The 23,902-nt window shown below is 41.4% G+C and overlaps 1 long non-coding RNA gene across 1 annotated transcript; it reads left to right on the forward strand.

Moving 5' to 3' along the window:
* The first annotated feature begins 9,972 nt into the window (after window positions 1-9,972).
* LOC113619338 (uncharacterized) lies at window positions 9,973-11,689 on the forward strand. The gene is made up of 2 exons (XR_003432368.1): window positions 9,973-10,364; window positions 11,351-11,689. It is a non-coding gene; the product is annotated as an uncharacterized LOC113619338 (long non-coding RNA).
* Window positions 11,690-23,902: the final 12,213 nt, after the last annotated feature.

The raw sequence follows: 23,902 nt of genomic DNA on the forward strand, positions 1-23,902 counted from the left end.
CCTTCCTGGTCTTATCATTAATGCATCCTTGTGGAATATCTCTCTTCAAAGTTAACACCTTGTCTAGAAGATTTTTGGAGCACATTATTGATATCAACTTTGAAAATAACTGGGGGATGATTGTGAGATGAATAATGTGAGGTCATCTTTAGGCAAGCAATTCTTTACTTCTTATTTTATTTGTACTCATAATTCTAATACAGTTGACTATTGAACAATGTAGGGGTTAGGGGCACCAACCCTCATGCAGTGGAAAACCCATGTATAACTTTTGACTCTCTCCAAACTTGACTACTAATAGCCTACTGTTGACCAAAAACCTTACTGATAACGTAGTTGATTAACCTATATTTTGTATGTTATATGTATATCTCTATATTTTATTTATTCAGGTCATACCTAACTTTTTCTTAAGCTTTTCTGAAATTTCTAGGCTATGTGGTTTGTCTGTGAGTTTGTTCAACTTGCTGCAAATCTCCAAAAATTTTTCCAACATATTTATTGAAAAAAAATTATGTACAAGCGGACCTGCACAGTTCAAACCCATGCTGTTCAAGGGTCAATTGGACTTGCTTTGGGAGTAGTCCTCCACTTTAGATGTTACCCAAATTTCCCCATTTGGCATAAAGATTTCCTGCTCTCCCTCCCCTTTCATCCCAACAGAGAAATTCCCTGATAACATACCCAGGAAGTAGAATTCAGGACTCCTTTTCTTCATCTGGAGTCATCTGAAGTCGAACAGCCCTCCTTGAATGGAGGGCATTTTTCTCCTGTGATAAATTTGTCTTCTTGACAAACTCAAGCCATTGGCCTCCAGGTGGAGCTGCATGAAAGACAGAAAGAAGGGAAAAGAAAAAACCAGGTTGGCACTCGAGAGATGCAGATGACCTGAGAAAGACACAATGAAACACAACAATGGTGCGTGGTCCTTAGGGGGTTTGTGGGGAAGAGAGTGACATGTGAACTGGTTCAGCAGTTTACTCCCGCAAGATTTTGAAGAGACTGCCAATGTGCTCAGCCAGCCAGGGCAGGATGCAAGAGGAGTGAGACACTGTCCCCATGGAGCTGGAAGTCTGGGAGTGGCAACACATAGACTTGGAGGAAGAACAGCAAAGTACCCATCACATTCAGTGGTAAACTGTGGTGCAGCTTAGGACATGGTTTCATAGGTGACAGAAAGGCTAGTATCAATTTTTTTGCCTGCTGTTCTATTCTAGGCACTAAATTATATGAGTTAAATCAATTGTCTCATTTAATTTAATCCTAAAAATAAACCTTTGACATCAGTGTATTTTGATGGTGAGGAAACTGAAGCACAAAGAGATTAAATAACCTGTCCAGGGTCCAACAGCAAGCAAACTATAGGATTTCAACTTAGACCTGTCTGAATATAACACCCAAGCCCTCAGAAAGCCTAGAGCCTCTTGCCAGCTACATGACTAAGCCCTCCTAACTTTTCTGTGCCTCAGTTTTCTTTTCTGATGAGTGGAGATAATAGTGCCATACTAGGATTATTTGGGGGTAAGGCTTTGCTTGTACCCTCCTGTCTGGCAGTCTGCCTCTCACCTTAGACCCTGATAATTGGGCATCGTTGCCCTCTAAGCACATGATCCTGCTTCCAAAAGAAGTCTTTACAATAATCCCCCCAGCCTCCATTCCTTCCTGTTTTCTTGGGCTGAATTGAGCTTTTGTTACCTGTGACCAATAGATACCTGACTAGAACAAATGTTTTCCTCATAGAGTTATTGTGACGTACCCATGAGATAAGGTAAATTACAAAGGGCAAGATTGATGAGGCCGTAGCTATTTATCTTAGTGAGTAAAATAGCAATTTGGCTTTTATAATTGAGTCCTGAGATGTTCCGTTTATGGAATGCTTCATTATGTCGAAAGGAGGATTTACACAAATTTCACTGCTGCTTTTCCTGCCAGGAGGAATCAAAGTGCCTGATAGTCATGTCAGACTAAAGATGTGCAGCCCCCGGATTCTCTGTATTGGGGACAGGATGGCTCCAGGCTGGTCATCTGGGAACCACTTTAAATTAGGTTTCCATTGGAGCCAGATTGTACCCTGTGGAATCTTCTAGAGGGATTCATAGATTGCCTGAGTGAATGGGCTGACAGCCTGGCTGGCCACGTGCTATCTCTACCTGTGTGAAGGTTCTGAGAGACGTGTGCACCTCAACTCCAATGAGTAGTTTCACCAAAGAGACTTCTTATTTGATCTGGTTCATTTGCATCAACTGGTCAGGTCACTCGCTACGGCCAAAGCAACTATATAGACATGAACAGGACCTGAGAATACAAACCTGCTTCTTTTAAAAATAAAATAAACTCTACACTGGACATTTTAAGTCCGGTTTATTTAGTATCATAAGTGTTTTGCCTTTGGGCTGACGATTCAGTAGGTTTGAAGAGCTAGTCAGAAACAGCACACTTTGTGCTGCCGTCTTATTCTTCACAGGGTAGCACATTGCTTTATCCATCACGGACCTCGGGGTGCCAAGTCTTCCTTTGTTTCTTGATAATTTCAATACCTCTCCGATTAAGGCGAAGCCATTTTCACCTGATTTTCCTCCCCCCCACCCTCTCAACCTGCACCCCACATTCTCCTACTTTCTCTGGGGAATCACATTCCTTCGTTCACCACCCCCCAGTCAGGCAGCAGAGGAAGCAATATTTTTTTCATTGAGTTTCCCCGTGGTTGCTTTATTATTTAACTCAGACCGGTGTAAATCACTGGTCAGAGGGTGACCTTTGGGTGAACCTCATTCTGAATGTCAGTTGACTGATGCAAAGACACTCAGTATATTTTCCTGCTACTTTTACGAATCTCACTTTTCTCAGCTTTTGCGCATTAGCATCAGTTATGACCCTTTAAAATAAAGTACCTTTTGTTGATATTATGAAGGGTTCCATTCTCACTCCAGTAAATTAGCAGGTCAGTGCTTACTCTCTTTGGGAGAATTTTGGAAGAGGTTTATGGAAGAGGATCCGTGACAGCTTTTTTTTTTTTTTTTTTTTTTTGTGCTGTACGCGGGCCTCTCACCATTGTGGCCTCTCCCACTGCGGAGCACAGGTTCCGGATGCGCAGGCTCAGCGGCCATGGCTCACGGGCCCAGCCGCTCCGCACCACGTGGGATCTTCCCGGACCGGGGCACGAACCTGTGTGCCCTGCATCGGCAGGCGGACTCTCAACCACTGTGCCACCAGGGAAGCCCCGTGACAGCTTTTAATCAGATGATTCCTCAGAAGAGAATGCTGAAAGCTGCTTTGTGGTTGGTGCCCTTTAATTGCCAACATCATCAGAAAAAGAAACCACACCAGCATCTCCCATCAGTGGATTACATTGTGGACATCAGACAGAAATCCTCCTTTTAGAACATCCCTCTCCATGGTGGGGAGCAGGGGACAGTGGTACTTGCCCAGTTGCCTTCTCTGTGTACTAGGATCTTGGTGGTAGGGTCAACCTAGGCCAGATATCTATCTATAACTATACCAAATGGGTCAACCTGGGACTTTATGAATTCAACAGTAAATGTTTACTATGCTTGTGAATGATAAATATAAACAAATATAAAATAAAAATGAACATTGATTACTTACTATATGCCAGGCATGAATTCTACCTCATCCTCTAGGCAACAGTATGAGATAAAAATAACAGCTAAGGGGCTTCCCTGGTGGCACAGTGGTTGAGAGTCCACCTGCCGATGCAGGGGACACGGGTTCGTGCCCCGGTCTGGGAAGATCCCACATGCCGCGGAGCGGCGAGGTCTGTGAGCCATGGCTGCTGAGCCTGCGCGTCCGGAGCCTGTGCTCCACAACGGGAGAGGCCACAACAGTGAGAGGTCCGCGTACCGCAAAAAAAAACCCCAAAAAACAAAAAAAACAGCTAAGATTTATTGAGCTCTCACTATGTGCCAGGAATTATTCCAAGTGTCATCTAGGTACTAACTTACTTATTTAATCCTCCTAATAGCCTCATGATGTGGGTACAGTTTTTGGACCCACTTTATAAATGAGGATGCTGAGGTCCACAGAGAGGTTAAATAACTTGTCCAAGGTCATACAGCTGGCAAGTGGTGAAGTTGGGATTCAAACCCAGCGGTGTGATTTCAAATCCCGTGCGATAAATTGCAACCATACCTACAAAAGATACATGATGGACCAGTGAAAATTTTCCATCCCTTCTGTGACTAAGGGAATAGTGGTGCTTACATGTGGTCAGGACTTCTCTGCTCTCACCTTCTGCTGATCCTTGCTGTAGCCCCTGCACTGTTTTCGTCCCAGGCAGCCTGTGTGGGAATGGTGCTGGCTCCTTGTGGGGTCCTGCTACTACCTGGAGATCTTTCTCCATCTCTGCTAATGTATTTCTCATCTTTCCCTTTAAATACAGTCTTTGTCTGTTGATCTCTATGGAGATTGGCTCCCTCAGTACTTTCTGCAATATATCTGCCTCTAATTGCCAAGAAATACCTCTCTCTGGGTTTGTTTACATGGCACTGCGGCTCTGTCTGCTCCAACCATGCCCTCCATGCCCTGTGTTCCTCTCCTCTATTAGCATTCTCTGCCACATTGAGGCTGTGAAAAGAGCCATATTTCTCTGCCTTTGCTAGGAAGAAACATTTTGATATTGGGATTTTCAGCTAAAAAGTGAATGTCCCATTGAGCACCTCTAGGATACAATTAAATCTCACCCAGCCTTATAATAGCTCAGGAGTGTTCTGATGGGTTTTAAGCATTTTTATATCCAATGTCAAATAGGTTACCAAAAAAGTACGAGTCCTGCCTTATACGTTGACACAGAGTAAAGAGGAATGGACATGGACTTTTGGAATCGAGCAAACCTGGGTTTGCATCCCAGTTCTAGCACACACTGTCTGTGTGGCCTTTGACCACTTACTGAACCTCTCTGAGCTTTCTTGTTCTGCAAAACAGATAAAACAATACCTTATAGAACTTTTCGAGGATCAAAAATGATAGTAGATGTGATGTTCCTGGTATAGACTAGGTATGCAATTGTTTTTCTTTTCTTCCATCAGGTTTCCTGTTCTGCCAATATTTGGCTGTTGACCTTTACCTCTTTGGAACTCATTTTCCTTATTATTTTTTTTTTATAAATTATTTATTTATTTTTGGCTGCGTTGCATCTTCGTTGCTGCCTGCAGGCTGTCTATAGTTGTGGAGAGTGGGGGCTACTCTTCGTTGCAGTGTGCGGGCTTCTCACTGCAGTGGCTTCTCTTGTTGCAGAGCACAGGCTCTAGGAGCATGGGCTTCAGTAGTTGTGGCATGCAGCCTCAGTAGTTGTGGCTCACAGGCTCTAGAGAGCAGACTAAGTAGTTGTGGTGCACGGCTTAGTTGCTCCACGGCATATGGGATCTTCCTGGACCAGGGCTCGAACCCGTGTCCCTTGCATTGGCAGGCGGATCTTAACCACTGTGCCACCCGGGAAGCCCTCCTTATTTTTATTTTTTTTGCGGTACGTGGGCCTCTCACTGTTGTGGCCTCTCCCGTTGAGGAGCACAGGCTCCGGACGCACAGGCTCAGCGGCCATGGCTCACGGGCCCAGCCGCTCCGCGGCATGTGAGATCTTCCCGGACCGGGGCACGAACCCGTGTCTCCTGCATCGGCAGGCGGACTCTCAACCACTGCGCCACCAGGGAAGCCCACCCTCCTTATTTTTAAAATGAGGTGTTAGGATAAGTTGACTGCCAAGATCTCTTCCAGCTTTAAGTGTCTCCTATATCAGTCTCTGTAGAGGTGCTAAGTGCTTTCCTTTATGTTATCTCATGTGATCCTCTTCACAACCCTTTGAGTCAGGTCCCATTATATTTCACATTTTACCGATGAGAAAACTGAGGCTCGGGAAGAACGAGTAACTGGTCAGCGTTCCTTAACTAGTGGTTGGCTAGGAAATGAGGATTTGAACCCAGAACCTACACATTAAATCAGTGCCCTGAACTGCAGGGCTCAGAGCCACGTGCAATAGATCCTTATCCAATGGCTGCTCAGCAGTTACTCCCAATGCCCTTGATCATGCACCACCCACGCTATGACGAGCGGGCTGTGTCCTGCCCAGTGGGTTTACTAACAGGGCACAGATCCAGAAAGCTAGGAATTTCCCTGGAATGATAGGACAGTGCCTCACACAGGATGCGAGTGGATGACAAAGAATTGCTGACTGTAGATGGCTCCCCAGCCGTCTGACTAACCGGGGCAGATAGTGTATACAGGTGAACATTGTACAGCCTAAAATGACTGCTGGATGAAATACCTGGCAAGCATGTCTCGGTCACTATTTGGTGATATCAGGGCATCCTTCTTAGCAGCCCTACTCCCTTATCTAATTTCTTGCCTCTGATAATGCCATGGCTTCAGAAACCAGCTAACCAAACGTGTTAGAACTGTGCTTCGAATAAGAGTAAGTATACTCTGGGGAAGTCGCTGAGCCACACTTGAAGAAGTGTTAGTGCTTGAAGACGGTGACATTTCAGTGTCATCAGAGAGAAGGAAAAGCCGTTGAAAATAATTTGAAGCCTATCAAATGTTTATACTAATTTGCATACATAAATACGTAGATGTTTATATCTGCTATACCCACATTTGGCTCTACTTAAATGTTCTGTTCCTTGCTGAGCTCAAATGCAGACTCAAATAGTAGCCATGCTCAACTTTCCTACAGAAATTGCCTGAAACACCAGGTACTGACTCCTGGTCATTTTATTCGTGTTTCTTTCAGGTACCCACATTGGCATTACAATTATCTGTTGGTAGGAAGCTGACACCTACTTTCCTGGGCTTTGTTACCTTTCTTTTTTTTTTTTTTTTCTTCTGGAGATATATTGGGTTATAGTTTAGCAATGTTACAGAGAAACTCACATGCTTAGGTGATTGTAATGTGCTATTTTCTTTAACTTATTAAATAAAAGCTCACCCATCAGCAGTGTTTCAAATCCAATTGAATTTTTATTTCACTTTAAAACCTTAACAACCAGCAGGAAAATTGTGCTGTAAGACGCTGAGTGGCAGCCAACATCTTTCATCAAAGAAACTCAAAATACTTCCCAAACATTAATTAAACCCCATTACATTGTAGCCTAGTTGTATGCTGCATTTTTTCTTTTTTTTTTTTTTAAATGAATGCAAGCAAGTAAGAAACAGATGTACATAGCAGAGGAAAATGAAAACTTCTTGAGGAAACAAATTTGAGTTTTCAAGTACCAAGGGCATCTACTCCCTCTTAATAAAATGATATTCTAGGTCCCTGATCGCATCCGGCAGTTCAGCTTCTTACATATAGAGCTGTTGATCCAATTTTCCTTTCTACAAGCATCGTTCTCTTGGCACAGGCAGAAACATTTGCTTCTTAGTTTTATTGCCATCAGACGTGGTAAGGCTGTGGCCCACGGGGAGAGTTGAACAGTTTCTAAAGCAACAAGGAAGTTGTACACTTTCCTAGTGTCACACCCTGTTTACCTGGTCCACTGGGAACGGAAGGATTCTAAGCCAGGTCACAGGACCTATAAAATGAGAGTTAGAGCCTAGCCCTGGCTTGGAGCTTTGAACTGCACCTTGAGGTCATGCAAGGAGCCTAGAGGGGCTGTGCACAGGGAGGGCTGGAATGCAGACAAGCCTGTACCGTGCTCGCTCTCCACTCGCATCACCTCTCACCCCTCCAAGCCCCAAAAGAGAACGCTGAATTGCTAAGCTTGAAACCGCAGAGTCCTTTTCCCAGAAATCCTCTGACTCACCCAAGCGGCAGTACCACCCTTAAAGCAGGAGTTAGCTGCCAGTTTGCTAGAATTTTTGGCTGGCCTTGAGTCTGGCTTAATTGCTCCAGCCCTCATCTCCCTTGACTCATCAGATCACGCCTCCTCGAGTCTTGCAGTTTCCATGCCTAGTGGATTCAACATCTGGGATATGTATTCTTCACCAGTTAGATTATTTTTGCATCTAATCCAATATTATCACCATGAGTATTAGTTGTTGCTGTTGTTGTTCTTATTATTATAATCCTCTGTGTTCTTGAAACTCTAGTAGTTTAATCAACAATTTAAAAGAACTAGGTACCATATACGACAGTAATAAAACTACTTTTCGTTTTAAAAATGTTTTCACAACCAGTATCTTACATCTTGGATTCATCTCTTTATTTGCTCATTTACTCACTCATTCAACCAAGAGACTCCTATGGTCTCATTGGGGATAAAACGATAATTAAAATATGGTTCCTGGTTTCAAGGAGCTGACAGTGCAGAGCGGAGACGTGTACACAGAACTGAGAAGACAAGTGCTGTGCTTGAGCTGATCCTCAGACCGTCGTATTTACCAATGAGAAAAAAGAGCCGTGGAGAGCACAGAGAGCTTCTCAAAGTCACACGGCCAGTTGAGGAATAAAAGCTAACATCCAGACCTTCTGGTTATTAAGCCACTGAATTTTTGCCCATTCTGCCACTCGGTTTCCTTTAGAGCTGTGGTTCTCAAAACTGTGTTCCAAAGACCAGCAGTATCAGCACCATCTGAGAACATGTTAGGAAAGCAAATTCTCAGCCCCCGCCCCAGACCCACTGAGTCTGAAATTCTGGAAGCTGGGCCCAGAAATCTGTATTTTAATATGCCCTCCAGGTGATTCTGATGCACACTAAAGTTGGAAAACTGTTGCTCTAGATCAATGCTTCTCAAACATCAGTGAGCATAGGAATCACCTGAGAATCTTGTTAAAGATGTAGATTTTGATTCAGTAGGTCCGGGAGGGGTTTTGGTTCTGCATTGAATAAACTCCCTGTCTACGCCTATGCTGCTGGTCTTTGCTTAAGTAGCAAGAATATATAGAATAGTAACATCAACAGGAGCAACGGTTAATCCCAGCTGACCAGTGGTGCTGGGATGTCAAGTGAATTCAATAAAATGATTTCCTGTCATCTAAGAGCTTAAACACTAGCACAGACAACGTTCAGATGCATGGACTTTCAGGGCACAAAAACTGTCAAATAACTACTGAATGTGTGCACGCGTGTGCATGTGTGTGCATGCACGAGTGTGCATGCAGGGATGCACATGCATGCATGCATACACACAACGAGAACAGGTAAATATTTAAAGAGCCAATCTTACATAGCCGCACCTCTCTTATCGAGGGAGCATTTGAATATACTGGTATTATAACCAAACATAATCAAGAACCGAGAGGCCAGAAACATTTCTCTGAGTAGTCAAAATAAACATCACAAAGTTCATCATTTTTATTGATAGATTAGTCCTGCAAATCCTTATTTAGAGTTATCTATTTTTATTTTAGATCAAATTCTTGCATAGTCACGTTAAAAACAGATTTAAGAGTAAATTGGATAAGCGAGGTCAAAATGCTATAGACAGGCATTCTGACAGTAAAGCAGTGCCAATTGACAAGAGGAGAAAAATGTGTGTGTGTGTGTGTGTGTGTGTGTGTGTGTGTATACAGATACACATATAAAACTCAGCAGATTGGAACCACTTAATATAGGGGAAACACATGGGTAAACATCAGTAAAGAGCATTGTATAGAAAGCACAATGTAGTAATCACAGAACATGCAGAAAATAATAAAATTACAAAATGTTCAAGATATTTGGAAAACATACAAAACATTTGAGACAGTTCCCCCCCACACCCCAAAAGGGTAGAGCTGTTAGATTTAGCAAATAAAAATATTTTATCTGGAAATCCTAAAAATAGTTAAAAATAAGAGGGCTTGATAATCTCTGGGAGTTTCATTGATGTAGATTGCCATTTTCTCTGAAATGCCTGTCAAGCATTACTGTAGGGGAGGTTGCAGCATGGTGACCGAAATAGGAAATGTTGGAGTTGTCTGCTTGGACAGGGAAAGTCCCAGGCAAATTTACTCTAGGCCTCTCAGTGGGTTAAGAAGGGTGTGTCTGTTGGGACTGTTTCTGGCTGCAAGTAATGAAACCCAACAAAAGATAGCTTAGACAGGAAAAGAGTTTACTGTTCTCATGCCACGGAAGATCAGAGTTAGGCAGTCCAAGATTCGTGTGAATCAGCAATGTCATCAAGAGTCCAGATTCCTTTAATCCTATGGTTTCATCATCCTTAACATTGTAAAATGGCTGTTGTACTTCCAGACAGTAAGTGTAGGTGACAGGCAAGAAGGGGGGAAAAGGTAAGATAAAGTTTACAGGGCCCAAGAGCACGCCAGCTGAAATTGTCTCTCAGAAAAGTTCCTGTGCGTCGCACCCAGTGAAGTCCTTTTTCATCTCCTTGGTCAGAACTTGGTCATCTAGGCTTTCCTGATTGCTGGGAATCTGGAAAATTGGACACATACACCTTGGATAAATTCAAGGTTCAGTTATTAAGGAAAAAAGGTAAGAATGAATGAATATTGGGTGGGCAATAAGTAGCGTGTGTCTTAAGGTGTTTATTGAACAGGTGGTATTTCAATAGTGGATGAAAGGAAAAGAGAAAGTCTGGGTGAATGATGGAGGAATCCCAAAGAGATTTGGAAACATGAGTGAAGAGGTTGCATTAGGTTGGCTGTTCAGGCAAATTAATATATGACCTCAAGTGGCGTCAAATCACCCAATTCAAAGTAAACCTCCATTTTTAAGATCTGGAATATGTCATTTTGCCTGATCCTCTGTACCCTAGACTCTTTTGGAAAACAAGCTTAGTGCTGAGTGACAAGTGTTACATATTTATTTGACACTTACTTATTAGTAGACAATGTTCTCAGTCCAGTTTAATTTGAGAGACATAACAGGCAAGGTCTCTGAGCCATTTTAATCTATTACAGGGTGAACCTTATGATATTACTTTAACCATCATTATAAGCAAAATGGGAACATCTTTGCAGTTTTCATAGCATCCTCTGACTGAACTAGTGGAGTCTATAATACTGTGTAAAACAAATGACTATGTTACATCAGGAAAATAGTGAGAAGTTGGTGAAAGCTTTACAAAATAATGTTTGAACCAGACCTTAAAGGATGAGTAAGGTTTCACTAACTGATGCAGACACAGAGACACTTCAAGACCCTGCATTGTTGGAGAACTGTTAAATTACCTTGAAAAGACATCTTGCTATGTCATAAAGATCAACTCACCTATTTTATAAAGAAAAAATTGTAAGAAAGAGTAGGTGAAGAAAGTTTTCTTGAATGTTGCATTGGCTTTCTGTTTAATTCTGATTCAATTATCCAGAAAACATCATTCCCCCCAAGTCCTTTGAAATAATCGACATTTTACCTGAATCCTAAAGCATCCTTCTTTTCATAGTGTGTTTTGTGAACATTTCGTTCCTTTCTCTCCTGCAGATATTGTGAGTAACCCAATTTTGTTAATTTCTTGACAGGTGAAAAGGTGGCAGTCTCTTATTTCACCTCCATTTAAGCAACAATGTCGGGAATTGTTCCTTCTGGCTTGATATTTGTATGTTGGAGGTGGGGGAACAAAAGGCATGAAGAACAAAATTGGGAAACGAGGGTAAGAACACGTCGCTGCAAACCCTGGGAGCAGTCAAATCAGGCTGCCAGCTGCAACAAGAATCTCTCTAATAAGGAAATTAGAGCATGATCATTTCTGGCTATGTGACTCTGATTCTAAATAGGTTTTACAAATAGATTGTGATTGAACTTGGAAACATAAACAAATTGGCTTTGTGGAATAAAGGCTGCACTACATTTTAGTTAGAGAATGAAAATGCGTTTATGGGAGGCTCTCTGGGAGAAGGGACATCTATTTTAACGAGAGCATGTGCATTTGTGAAACACACCGGCTTTGTCGCTTTCTCTTTGGAGAGTCAGGTCCCATGCACTCAAAAGAAAGTTTCCCAACAGGGTCCCTAAGAGGACAAGTGATAAAGGCAGGGAATGGGCAGTGTGTATTTGAAACTCCCCGTTCAGTTGCTGGGAGGAGAAGTGTCATTTAAAAAAGATTTTAAAATATCAATAGCTTAAAAAATTCTAGTCAGCGATCTCCCTTGGACATTTCTTTTGTCTCTTGGAGGTTTGGGGATAGAGGTTCTCTAAGCTCTATTAATATATTTTCACTTATAAATATTCAAGCAATGTTCCTGACGCCTCCCCAACTGACTCAGTGCAGGCTCCCTACCCTGGCAAGAGCGTGGTGCCCGAGGAGATGCTAAATTTCTAACAAGGCCCCGAGTCAGCCTCAGACAACCCAGAGCCATTTGAAAACACCAAAGACTTTTCAGTCAGGATAAAGGGTTTATAAATGTCCGTGTGTCCAAGCTTATATTCCACATGAGAGGATTAGCTTCCACTCTCTGCAAACTCTCCCAATTGTTATAAGTAGTCATGGTTTTGCGTGTTTTGTGTGAAGCGCGAAACACGCAAAGGTGAGGAAACACATCTGCCTGATCGGAAGATGCTCTTTTTTATTTCCCTTTTTCTAAATCGACGGATTACTCGCTAAGGCCTAATACACCATGGAGTACAAGTCAGCAAAATCTCTCTGATAGTGATCAGTTCATATATTTAGAAACAAAGTGTGAGGCCTGGTGGGGACCATAAAGTCATTGGCTTGCTGGGTAGGAGTTTAGATCCAGCTCCCACAGAGTACATTCCACTGCGTCAAAATGCTTACACTGTGGACATTCTTCCTATGATCTAATGATCTAAGCCTAGATCCTTTTGTGTCAGCTGTTCTCCCCACATCTGGGTGTGTTCCTAGGAAGTGGATGAAGTCTGGAGCTGCATTCACTCATGCTCCCTTATTGGGATATGGGGTCGCTCACATCCCTGGGGCCTGAGTGGGTAATTTCTCCCACTAAATGCTGTCTAGGCCCAAGTGAATCAACATACAAGGGCTTACATCTACACTTCATCTATGGCTCCATTGACACACACACATCCTGTAGGGAAATAAAATATTTTGCTAAAAGAAGCTTATATTGTCTCACGTTTTCATTTCAGAGATACTTTTTTAATTAGTGATTCACCTTTAAATGGATGTTTAGCTCTAATATTTCAGTCCCCTGCTGCTGCTTTTTCTGTCAAGCATATAGAAATTTATAAATGAATCACCAGGTGGGCTTCTTATTTAAATGGAACTCAAATTAATTCATTGTAGAAATAAAATGTCTGCTCTCTTTAACTCACCCACTCAACATAAACAGTTTATTTTCGTTACAGGGTATTTTCCCTAACTAGCAGAGTACAGCAGAAAACACATCAAACTGGGTGTCCTGTGACCTAGATTCTAGCCATAGTTCTTCCACAGATGAATGAATCTGGACAGGTCATACATGAAAGGTGGAGTTATGCCAGGTGCATTGGAGGATGAGCCTCTCAAACTTTACTGTGTGTATTAGTCTGGGTTTTCCAGAGAAACACACCAGTAAGAGGAAGAGATATATAAAATATGTAAATATAACACACACACACACACACACACACATATATATATATATATATATATGTGTGTGTATATATTTTTTAAGGAATTGGTTCATGTGATTATGGAGGCTTGGCAGGTCCAAAATCTGAAGAGTAGGCCAGCAGATTTGAGACCAAGGGAAGAGTTTCAGTTTGAGTCCAAAGATGGTCTGTTGTTAGAATTCTCTCTTCCCAGGGGAAGGTCAGTCTAGTTTCTAGAAAGGTCTTCAACTGATTGGGTGAGGCTCACCCACAGTGTGGCGGGTAACCTGCTTTATTCAAAGTTCACGGATTTAAATGTTAATCTCATTTTAAAAAGTTTCTCTGAAGAAACATCTAGAATATTGTGTGACCAAATATCTGGATACCATGGCCTAGCCAAGTTGACCCATAAAATTAACATTCATGCCATATGTATGAATCACCTGAGGAGCTTGTTAAACATAGATTCCTGGGCACTGTCCTCAGATTCTGAATCTAATTTGCTATCCTTTTGCCAGGGGATGCTAACGCAGCTCTTGTAGGGAGTACTTTTTGAGTAGTATTGTTCTAGGTATGCTATTGTATGATCATGGTCCAGATTCTTCTACAGATGAGGAAACTGAAGCCTAGAGTTATGAATGGACTTGTCCCAAGGAGCTCATTTAGTTAGATATTCTAACCCAAATCTTAGTCCAGGATTCTTTTCACAGAACATACTGCTGACATGTAGTACAAATGAACTTTCTTAGGATAAAATCTAGCCTTGTAATTGACTCTCAAAACCGAAGTGAACTAGTGGGATTTTTCATAGAACTTGACAACCTGATCCTAAAATTCATGTGGAAGAGCAAAAGGCCAGGAAGAGACAGGACATTTTGAAGAAGAATAAGGAGGGAAGACCCATACTAATGTATCTGCAGGTATTTTATAAAACTATAGTAATTAAAGCAGCATAGCATTGACAAATAGACCATTGGGACAAATCAAGAACCCATTGTCAGACCGTATGATAGAGGTAATGTTATGATAGAGGTAATGATAGAGGTAATGTATGATAGATACATTGATAGAGGTAATGTTATGAGAAAAAGATTAGCTATCCATAAATATTGCTACAAAATGGTTATCAATGTGAGAAAAAAGAGACTTCCTACCCATACCACACTTAAAAAACAAATTCCAGATGGATCAATGTAGAAGCAACATTTAAAAACTTTTAATGGAAAATTTAAGATAATATTTTTTTATATCGGGGCAGATAAATATTTCTTAAATGAGACACAAAATCACAAACCATAAAAGTAAAATAACAATAAGCCAATATTTATTGAGCTATTCTATGTGCACACAGTATTCTGAGTAAATTATATATGCTAACTTATGTAATCCTCATGAAAACCCTAGGAGGCCATCATTACTGTGATCGTCATAAAAGACTGAGGCCTGGAGAGACTGTTCACTTCCCTAACCTGTGTGGTAAGTGGCAGAGGTATGAGTTGATCCCAGGTAATGTGGATGCACTCTAGAGCCACTGCTGTATACACTACCACTCAAGAGAGGAAAATGGACCACATTCAAGTGAAAAGAATATATAATATTACATAAATTAATTAAAAGTACAAACCAATACTAGGAGGAAATATTTTTAATGCATATAACCATTAAAGGGTTATACACACACACACACACATACACATAGATCACACTTAAAACTCAATATGATGGACTTCCATGATGGTGCAGTGGTTAAGAATCCTCCTGCCAATGCAGGGGAAATGGGTTCGAGCCCTGATCCTGGAAGATCCCACATGCCGAAGAGCAACTAAGCCCGTGAGCCACAACTACCAAGCCTGTGCTCTAGAGCCCATGAGCCCCAACTACTGAGCCTGCATGCTGCAACTACTGAAGCCTGCGTGCTCTAGAGCCCGTGCTCTGCAACAAAAGAAGCCACCGTAGTGAGAAGTCTGTGCACTGAAGTGAAGAGTAGCCCTGGCTCGCTGCAACAAGCAAAAGACCCAATGCAGCCAAAAAATAAAAATGATAAATAAATTTAAAAAAAGAAAAAAAAAGAAACAGTTCAACAAATTGCAGAATAATTACATTTTGGAATACAAAGTAAGGTAGGTCTAGATATATCTACACAGATAAAGTTAAAAAACCTAATGTGAGTGAACAAAAGATGTTGAAAAACGTATAGCATACGATATCATTTGAGTAAAGTCTACAGATCTCACAAAATAATGATATATAGTGTTTTGGGTATATAACATTGCCATAAGGATATGGATCAACTTCAGGATAATGATTACCTTTGTCGGGTGGGAGGTGGAGAAAGGGAGAGAGTGCAGGATGAGAAGAGAAATTTAGCTATATCTTATTTCTTTTTCAATCTCAAGGAGACACAGATAAATATTAAGATATGTTAAATATTAAGCTGGGTACCCGAGAGTTTTGTTATTTTCTATATATTTGAAATTGCCTATAATTTCATATTTTTAAAGAAATAAAAATGCTACCCCACAGTCATTAAGTCATTATTTTTAGTATACAATTGTATTCTTTTTTTCTGAGGACTAAAATACATAAACTCTCTCCTTTCTCCATATTATTTTTTCCTTAGGTATCCTTTTCTACTTACTATAAAATCTTAGAGCTGGAAGAAAATTTAGAGCGTGTTTGTTCAAATCTACCTGTGGATTCAAATTATTGTTCCAAGTAAAAACACTTGGTAGAATTTTCTTTTATGCTTAATAATCTAGAAAATATGGTTTTGGATAACTGGATATTTTGTTTTAACTGAGTCAAGTTCCATGGATAATGACTTTAAAAAGTAAAGCATAATAAATTACACTTAACATTAATAATATACTAAGCACATAATTTTATCTGTAATGATACAGAAGGCTGTGAAGAGTCTTAGGATCATTATAACCATGAATTACCATTATTTTGGTAACATGTAGAAGTGCCAATCAAAAGAGATCTGGTTGGCAAAATGTCAGATAATATGGAATAAAAGGAATACACGGAGAAAAGGGAATTACCGTTTATTGACATGTCGTGGGAGATGTTTAGATACATAATTTTATTTAAATCCTGCAACAACCCCATAAGGTAGATATTGTTGTTCCCACTTTTCAAATAAAGGCATTGAGGTTCAGAGAGATTTGAGGTAATTTGCCCTAAATCCTGTTAAGAAAAATTATCCCAAACATGAAAATAAGGCAAAAAGAACCCTATGTGGAGCTTCATCTAATAAGAGACCACAGATTAATTCTCTAACAGAATGTACCTTTGTTTGACTTACTATTTAGTATTGATTAGTACTAAACTCTGTGAAATTATAGGTTAATTTGTAGATTTTTACTTTATTTATTTATTTATTTATTTGGCTGCACCTGGTCTTAGTTGCGGCATGAGAGCTCTTTTAGTTGTGGCATGCGGGATCTAGTTATCTGACCAGGGATGGAACCTGAGCCCCCTGGATTGGGAGCCTGGAGTCTTAACCACTGGACCACCAGGGAAGTCCCAACTTATAGATTTTTGTCTAGTAGAAAATATAATTCTAGAGAGATTTTTCTTTCTTTCTTTCTTTTTCTTTCTTTCTTTCTTTCTTCTTTCTTTCTTTCTTTCTTTCTTTCTTTCTTTCTTTCTTTCTTTCTTTCTTTCTTTCTTTCTTTCTTTCTTCCTTCCTTCCTTCCTTCCTTCCTTCCTTCCTCCCTTCCTTTCTTTCTCTCTCTCTTTCTATCTATAGATATATATTCAGTCTCTCCAATTCTTGAACCAGTATTATAATCCTAGTGCTTCCCTCATTCATAGATTAAATGAATTTTGACATGTGTTCTTTGTATGTTTGCATGAGAGTCAAGTTTTTACCTTATTAAAAACCATACTTTGAGAGTCCCACAGCTACAGCCAGGGCTTTAGCTCTGGAGCATGCGTTCTTGCTCTCACATGCTCTTTTTGGGTGTAGGTAGTGTACTTCATTACTGAAAACTTGTGCTTAATTAAGGAACTAGTCTCAGTTTTCCTTTATCTGAGAAGTGGAAACAACATGGAGGAACCCCGTCTCTGGATGTGCGTCTCCTAATATTATACATAGAGGCCTCGTCACTTGGGACCCATAGAGTTGCTACTTCCTCCTGCCCAATAAATAGAGGAATAGGATGTCTTATCCACAATTTTGTACTATATACTTTGTACATATGTATGTTATATGTATACTTACATATGTATGTATATTTTTACTATGTTTTTTTTTTTTTTTCCGGTACGCGGGCCTCTCACTGTTGTGGCCTCTCCCGTTGCGGAGCACAGGCTCCGGATGCGCAGGCTCAGCGGCCATGGCTCACGGGCCCAGCCGCTCTGTGGCACGTGGGATCTTTCGGGACCGGGGCACGAACCCGTGTCCCCTGCATCGGCAGGCGGACTCTCAACCACTGCGCCACCAGGGAAGCCCTGTACTATGTATTTTGAACTTCATAGTCTGGGTGATATAGAATGTGTATAGTAATGAGTAGAGTCCATGGCCCTATTTGTAATTTCTATCCCCATCTCTACTCAACCAACTTCTAGCTCTATACTGAATCCCTATAACACAAGGCATTTTACAAAGATAGTTCTATTCTATAAACTTCAAGAACGTACATTCACAAACATGTAACATGAAACCCACTCATTCAGTGTAATAAGGGAAGGTGGGACTGAATTAGTGAAAATACGGAATTGGGGACTATTTCTAAAAAACTGAAGTGCATTATTTTCAAGTACATATATACTCTTTTTTTTACATTTTTTATTTATTTATTTTTATATTTATTTATGGCTGTGTTGGGTCTTCGTTTCTGCGCGAGGGCTTTCTCTAGTTGTGGCAAGCAGGGGCCACTCTTCATCGCGGTGCGCGGGCCTCTCACTGTTGCGGCCTCTCTTGTTGTGGAGCACAGGCTCCAGATGCGCGCAGGCTCAGTAGTTGTGGCTCACGGGCCTAGCTGCTCCACGGCATGTGGGATCTTCCCGGACCAGTGCTCGAACCCGTGTCCCCTGCATTGGCAGGCGGATTCTCAACCACTGCACCACCGGGGAAGCCCTCAAGTACATATATACTCTTATCTCAGTTATGAAACTATACCCTGTAATTGTCCTTGGGGACTTAATTAACGGGGAGATAAAAGTGGTATGTAATCAGCTTATCAACAGAAGGAAGAAATGGGCATTTCTTAAGTGATTGCAAAGTTTCTTCTCTTAAGCAGGTAAAACAACTCTTAGTTTCTTTATAACCCTTTCCAGATTATCAGTCAACATAGAATAACCTTTCTTGATAAGAAAAAGCAATAGAATTCTTTCAAATCTAAAGCAGGGATATGTGAGCTAAGGAAGTTTCAGTGCTTCTATTGATACATTTTTTCCCCTGTAGGTTAATTCACTAAACAAGCTAATTGGGCTTAGTCCACATCCCTGGTAACACCATCTTGAAGCAAAATGTTGGAAAAGGTCTCCCGGCAAATGGCAACTAGTGGCCACTGCCCTTTTGCCTGGAAAAAGGGGGCTGCTGTTGTATCTGGCAGAGCCCAGTGGACAACAGGCAGGCAGTCTGACAGGGATGCCTGCTGATGCTAATTACCCTAGTCCGGCGCTTCCTTTCTGGGGAAGCAGGAGGAGAGAAATTGATGCCAAGTTCTTGCACAAGGTCAAATGTTTCTGGAGGAAGGGAGCCAGGGTTAAATTAGCAGTCAATGAGGTAGGAAGCTGGGTGGAGAAACGCAGGCTGGGAGGAGGGGGAGAAGTCTGGAAATTCAAATGGAGACAGCAGTAAAAAGTAATTACTAACACATTTTCCAACTTGGAGAGTCAGCCACATCCCACACCAGGGCCAGACTCAGAGCTCTTCTGTTCCAAGGTGGCTGGAACAGGCTCAAGGGAAAGGAAGGGACTGTGCAAGCCAGGTGCCTGTCGCTGGCATTGGAGCTGTGCTCCCCGAAAATGGAAATTCATCTTGAAAGAGAAAGCAAAGGACATTTCTGCTTAAATTCTCCATTCAGAATAACTTTCTCCATACATTCAATGTATCCATCCTTTTAGGACCTTTTAGGATTATTTAGCAAAAAATTATCAAACATCAAAACAAAGTAAAGGGAAACCTTTTAGGCAAATGTAAGCCTTTGTGAACCTGAAGTATCTCCCTTCTCTGCTGTTCAGCATCGCTGGAGGAAAGAACCTGTGGGAGGGACAGATCTCAGGAGAGGAGGCGGAGGCAAAGGAGGGGAAATGGAAAGGAGAAACAATGGTCTCTGGTGTCAGGGAGAAATTCATGATTGGATTGACTGTTTTGACAGTTGATGTTTATTATTTTTTTCCCTCCAACTTCAGAACCATGACAGACGATTGCTGAACATCAAATTGATGAGTGAATACTTCATCAGATCTGGTTGCCTTAACAACTAAAATAGCCAAAATGTTAAGGCAGTCAAATAAGATTGATTATTTTTGATACAATCTGTGGGTGGTTGACGCAGGAAGTCTCGGCCTAATCACGCATATAAACACCGAGGCTATGTCAACAGATGCAAAAGCAGCCAGAGGACAAGTGAGAAATCCGTCAATCACCTGGATGCCTCATGTCTACCATGCACTGAACAGTGCAGAGGAACACCAGAGTCTCTGGATTGCTTCTGGTTGCTGGATGTCACAGGAGGTAGCCAACCTTAAAAGCTGGGAATTTTCATCCTTTCATTTTCTAGCAAAAAGGCAGAGTCTGGCTTGGAATGGAGAAGCAGATTTCCTCCAAATTGTTGTCTAGAGGTGCTGAATCATGCATGAATGTCAGCAGATGACGCCAACGATGGCATCATTTCACGGGGGCTTTATCTGGTATGAACTAAGCGCATCCTACTTTCTGCATTTTCTTTAATCACCCACAGATAATTGTTATGTTGTGTCATAGACCAAAAAGGAAATTAAACCTCTCTCATTATTGGATTTGGTATTTTCAGGCTTTCCTGAAGACAAGAAAAAGGAAATTCATTTCAGATTTTAGAAAATTCTTAAATTAGAAAATTGCAATCACCATATCAGGAGCCTATCTGAATTCAACTCACCATGTGCAGAGGGATGGATGTCTTAGCATAATGGTTCAGGCACAAAGGTTCCTGAAGCTTTACGCTTGTTTATTTGTTTGGTTAGGTTTTTCTTTCCATTCTGAGTTCTTAAAAAATTATTAGTTGGGGCTTCCCTGGTGGCGCAGTGGTTGAGAGTCCGCCTGCCGATGCAGGGGACACGGGTTCGTGCCCCGGTCCGGGAAGATCCCACATGCCGCGGAGCAGCTGGGCCCGTGAGCCATGGCCGCTGAGCCTGCGCGTCCGGAGCCTGTGCTCCGCAATGGGAGAGGCCACAACAGTGAGAGGCCCGCGTACCGCAAAAAAACAAAAACAAAAACAAAAAAAAAATTATTAGTTGATAGCTCGATGGCAATGCAGTCTGTGTTGAGAAAAAAGGAATTGATTAAGAAGTGAGAGACTGTGAGAGACTGAAAATGAGTGAAAAAGAAAAGCCTATGAAACATTTACTGTGTAATTTTCCAATACAGATTTGAGTAGGTACCACATGCAGTTAGAAACAGATGCATTTTCAAGCCTTTATTATTGAACAAAGTATGCTTTCTGAGTTTCCCCCTTTTTAAAGAGAATCCAAAAAATATAATGCAAAAATCTGTATATTAATCAGCAAGGCATTCATTTGAACATCTAATTTCTTGAAATTTGAGAGTCAGGCTCAACTCTTGGAGGTCCTGATGTAGCTAGCATGTAGCTGGATGTCAAGGAAGAACAGTAACAATAATCGTTCATGGAAACAAAACATTGATCTGCATATATCAATTCGATGGATTAATTAGCAAGGATGTTAACTTGATACATTGACACTTAAAAAGTGAATCTGTGGATCCATTTGAATGTATGTTTAAAAACATAATATCACATCTTCTTGGATAACTTTATATTTTACAGTACCTTTTACTTTTCTTATTTTAATTGATCCACAATTCTTTGCAGGTTGACATCTACATTGGACTCTGCTGATGAATGTACAGCCATGCCAATCATGGTTGCCTTTTCCTTCCAGCTTGAATTGCTAAGAGCTGAGCTTTCTTTATACAAGTTGTTGGTAAGTAAATAAGAAAATGATGTTACCCAAACACAGACAATCCACTTTGACACCAGCAAATTATTCCTTTCCTGGGAATTTGAACTAGGAAATTCCTGAAGATTAAGACAGTGGTGAGAGCTGATGTAGAGAGAAGCCTTGATGTAGAGAGAAGCTGGAGAGGCCGTGATGCTAACTTGGGGTCTAAGCGAGCAAAAACGATGGAGAAGTGAGAAGGAAAGAAAGGACACAGAGATAGCAGAAGGTGAGAAAGGAATAGAAGGGAGAAACTGAAAGGTAGAGAATAGCCAAATGAGATAAATGCAAGAGCAGTAGGGTGGGACTCCAAGACCTCCTGCCGCTAAGGTCACGAGGATTCACCTCCAGCTCCTGGGGCAGCTGCTGTCCCTGCTCTTGGTTTGGTTTCTCCCGGCAACCTTTAGTAGCATGAGTGAGTCTTTGTTCCTTGCGTCCAAAGGAGTTTGACTACAAAGCATTGTTATCTTCCATGTTGCTATTGAGCAGCAAAAGGAGAAAGCAAAAGTCCTTTCCTGAGAGGATGGATCGTATTATATTTCATAGGCACGCAAGTAGAAAGTGGTGGAGTCAACACAGGTGCACAGACTTTTCTAAAATTGGTGCTGATGTCAATTTATCACACTATGGCATTTTAAAAACATGCCCCCAAATCCTTTGACACTCCTTCCATTAAGAGGTGGCGTCTATGTCCCCTGCTCTTGAATATGAGTGGGAACTTTTGACAGCTCCAACCAAAGAAGAGTAGCAGAAGTAATGCTGCATGATTCTTGAGACTGGTTTAGAAAAGATTATGCAACTTCTATTTGGTTTTTTGAGAACGCTTTTGGACCCCAGGCACCATGCTGTGAGGAAGCCCAACCTGGTCCATATAGAGAGACTCTCTGGAAAGATCCTGAGACAAGGTGGGGGGGCAGTGGGTGGGAAATGTATTGCCAGCTCTCAGCTATTCCAGCTTTCTTCTTTCTCACTGGTCTCCACTCCTTCCCCCAGCCCCCATTATTCTAACTTCAAACACTGTTTGACTGCAATACCTGAGAGACCCAAGTCAGAGCCACCCAGCTGAGAACTTTCTAGATTCCTGCCCCACAAAACAATGAATAAAATAATTATTGTTTATATGAATAAATAATTTATAAATAATTAAGTTTTGAACACAGTAATAAACATTTGGTTAGAGTATTATTGCCAAATGTGTAAGAGGCTACGCCCAAAATCTGAGAGGCCTACCAGCCATTGTACTTCCTCCGTAGGGGAAGAAGGGGCTATTTATGATCCTTTGTTCTTTACCTTGAAGGGGATGTACCTGGAGGATTTCATTACTATGGCAGGTCCCTGACTCTTCTTTAGAGGTATCTCCCGCCTTCTGGAGTTCATGTGTCTTACCAAGGCACATGAACTTGGCACTTCTTGCTTATCTGATCTGATTAACATGATGTCATCAGTAAAGTGGAGAAATGTATGGTGTTTTGGAATGCCCAGTCAGGTCACTATATTATGAGAGGGAGAGAGTTAACATGGCCCTGGGGCAAGATCATATGTCTGTACCGTTGTTTATCCCATATGCAGATCAATGATTGCATACAGTGTATTAGATACCAGGCTAATCTGCTCTAGCAAAGAAACCATTTTTGGTACAACAGCTACAACTGGGGCTACTACGTGATTGAGCTTGTGGTAGTCCACTGTCATATCACAGGGTCCATCTGGCTTCCGTAGGTGCCAGACTGGTGAATTAAATGCGGATGGGGCAGTAATTGCCAACTCTGCATCCTTTAGGTCTTCAGACCTGACACTAATCTATTCCCAAAGGATGCAATGTTGGTTTTGATTTAATATCTTGTCCATGGTGGGAGGGACAGTATCAGAGGCTTCCACTTGGCCTTTCCCATTATGAATATTCTTAACTCACAGGTCAAGGAACCAATATAGAGATTCTGTCAACCTCATATTCTAATTATACACTCAGAGACTGGAGAAATAGCTACTGGTTAGGTCCATACACTTAGCTGACCTACTGTGAGCCAGGGACCAATGTCAACACACAGTTCTTGAGTGTTTGAATATTGCCCTTTCCTCAGTACATGGTTCCCTAAGTAGATGGCTGTAGATCCCTCTGGAGAAGGACTGGGAGAATCATTATGATAGCCTTTGATCTTGCAGTGTCCTTCACTCATGAAACCCAGCCTTGCTTTCAGTCAGAGGTCTTTGGGTTGAAAACTGAATCAGGTCCAGAAACTTAGTAAGGGATTGTGACATTTTATAGTAGCAGTAGCCCTTAGCCTTTGTTTCTTTTTGTTACACAGATTGAGAAATAACCTTGTTGCCCGCTCAGTCTTGACCCTGGAGATGCT

Source organism: Aethalodelphis obliquidens, unplaced genomic scaffold (genome assembly GCF_003676395.1).
Source record: "Aethalodelphis obliquidens isolate GAN/ISIS:26980383/991018 unplaced genomic scaffold, ASM367639v1 scaffold1, whole genome shotgun sequence".
In the NCBI taxonomy this organism is placed as follows: Eukaryota; Metazoa; Chordata; class Mammalia; order Artiodactyla; family Delphinidae; genus Aethalodelphis; species Aethalodelphis obliquidens.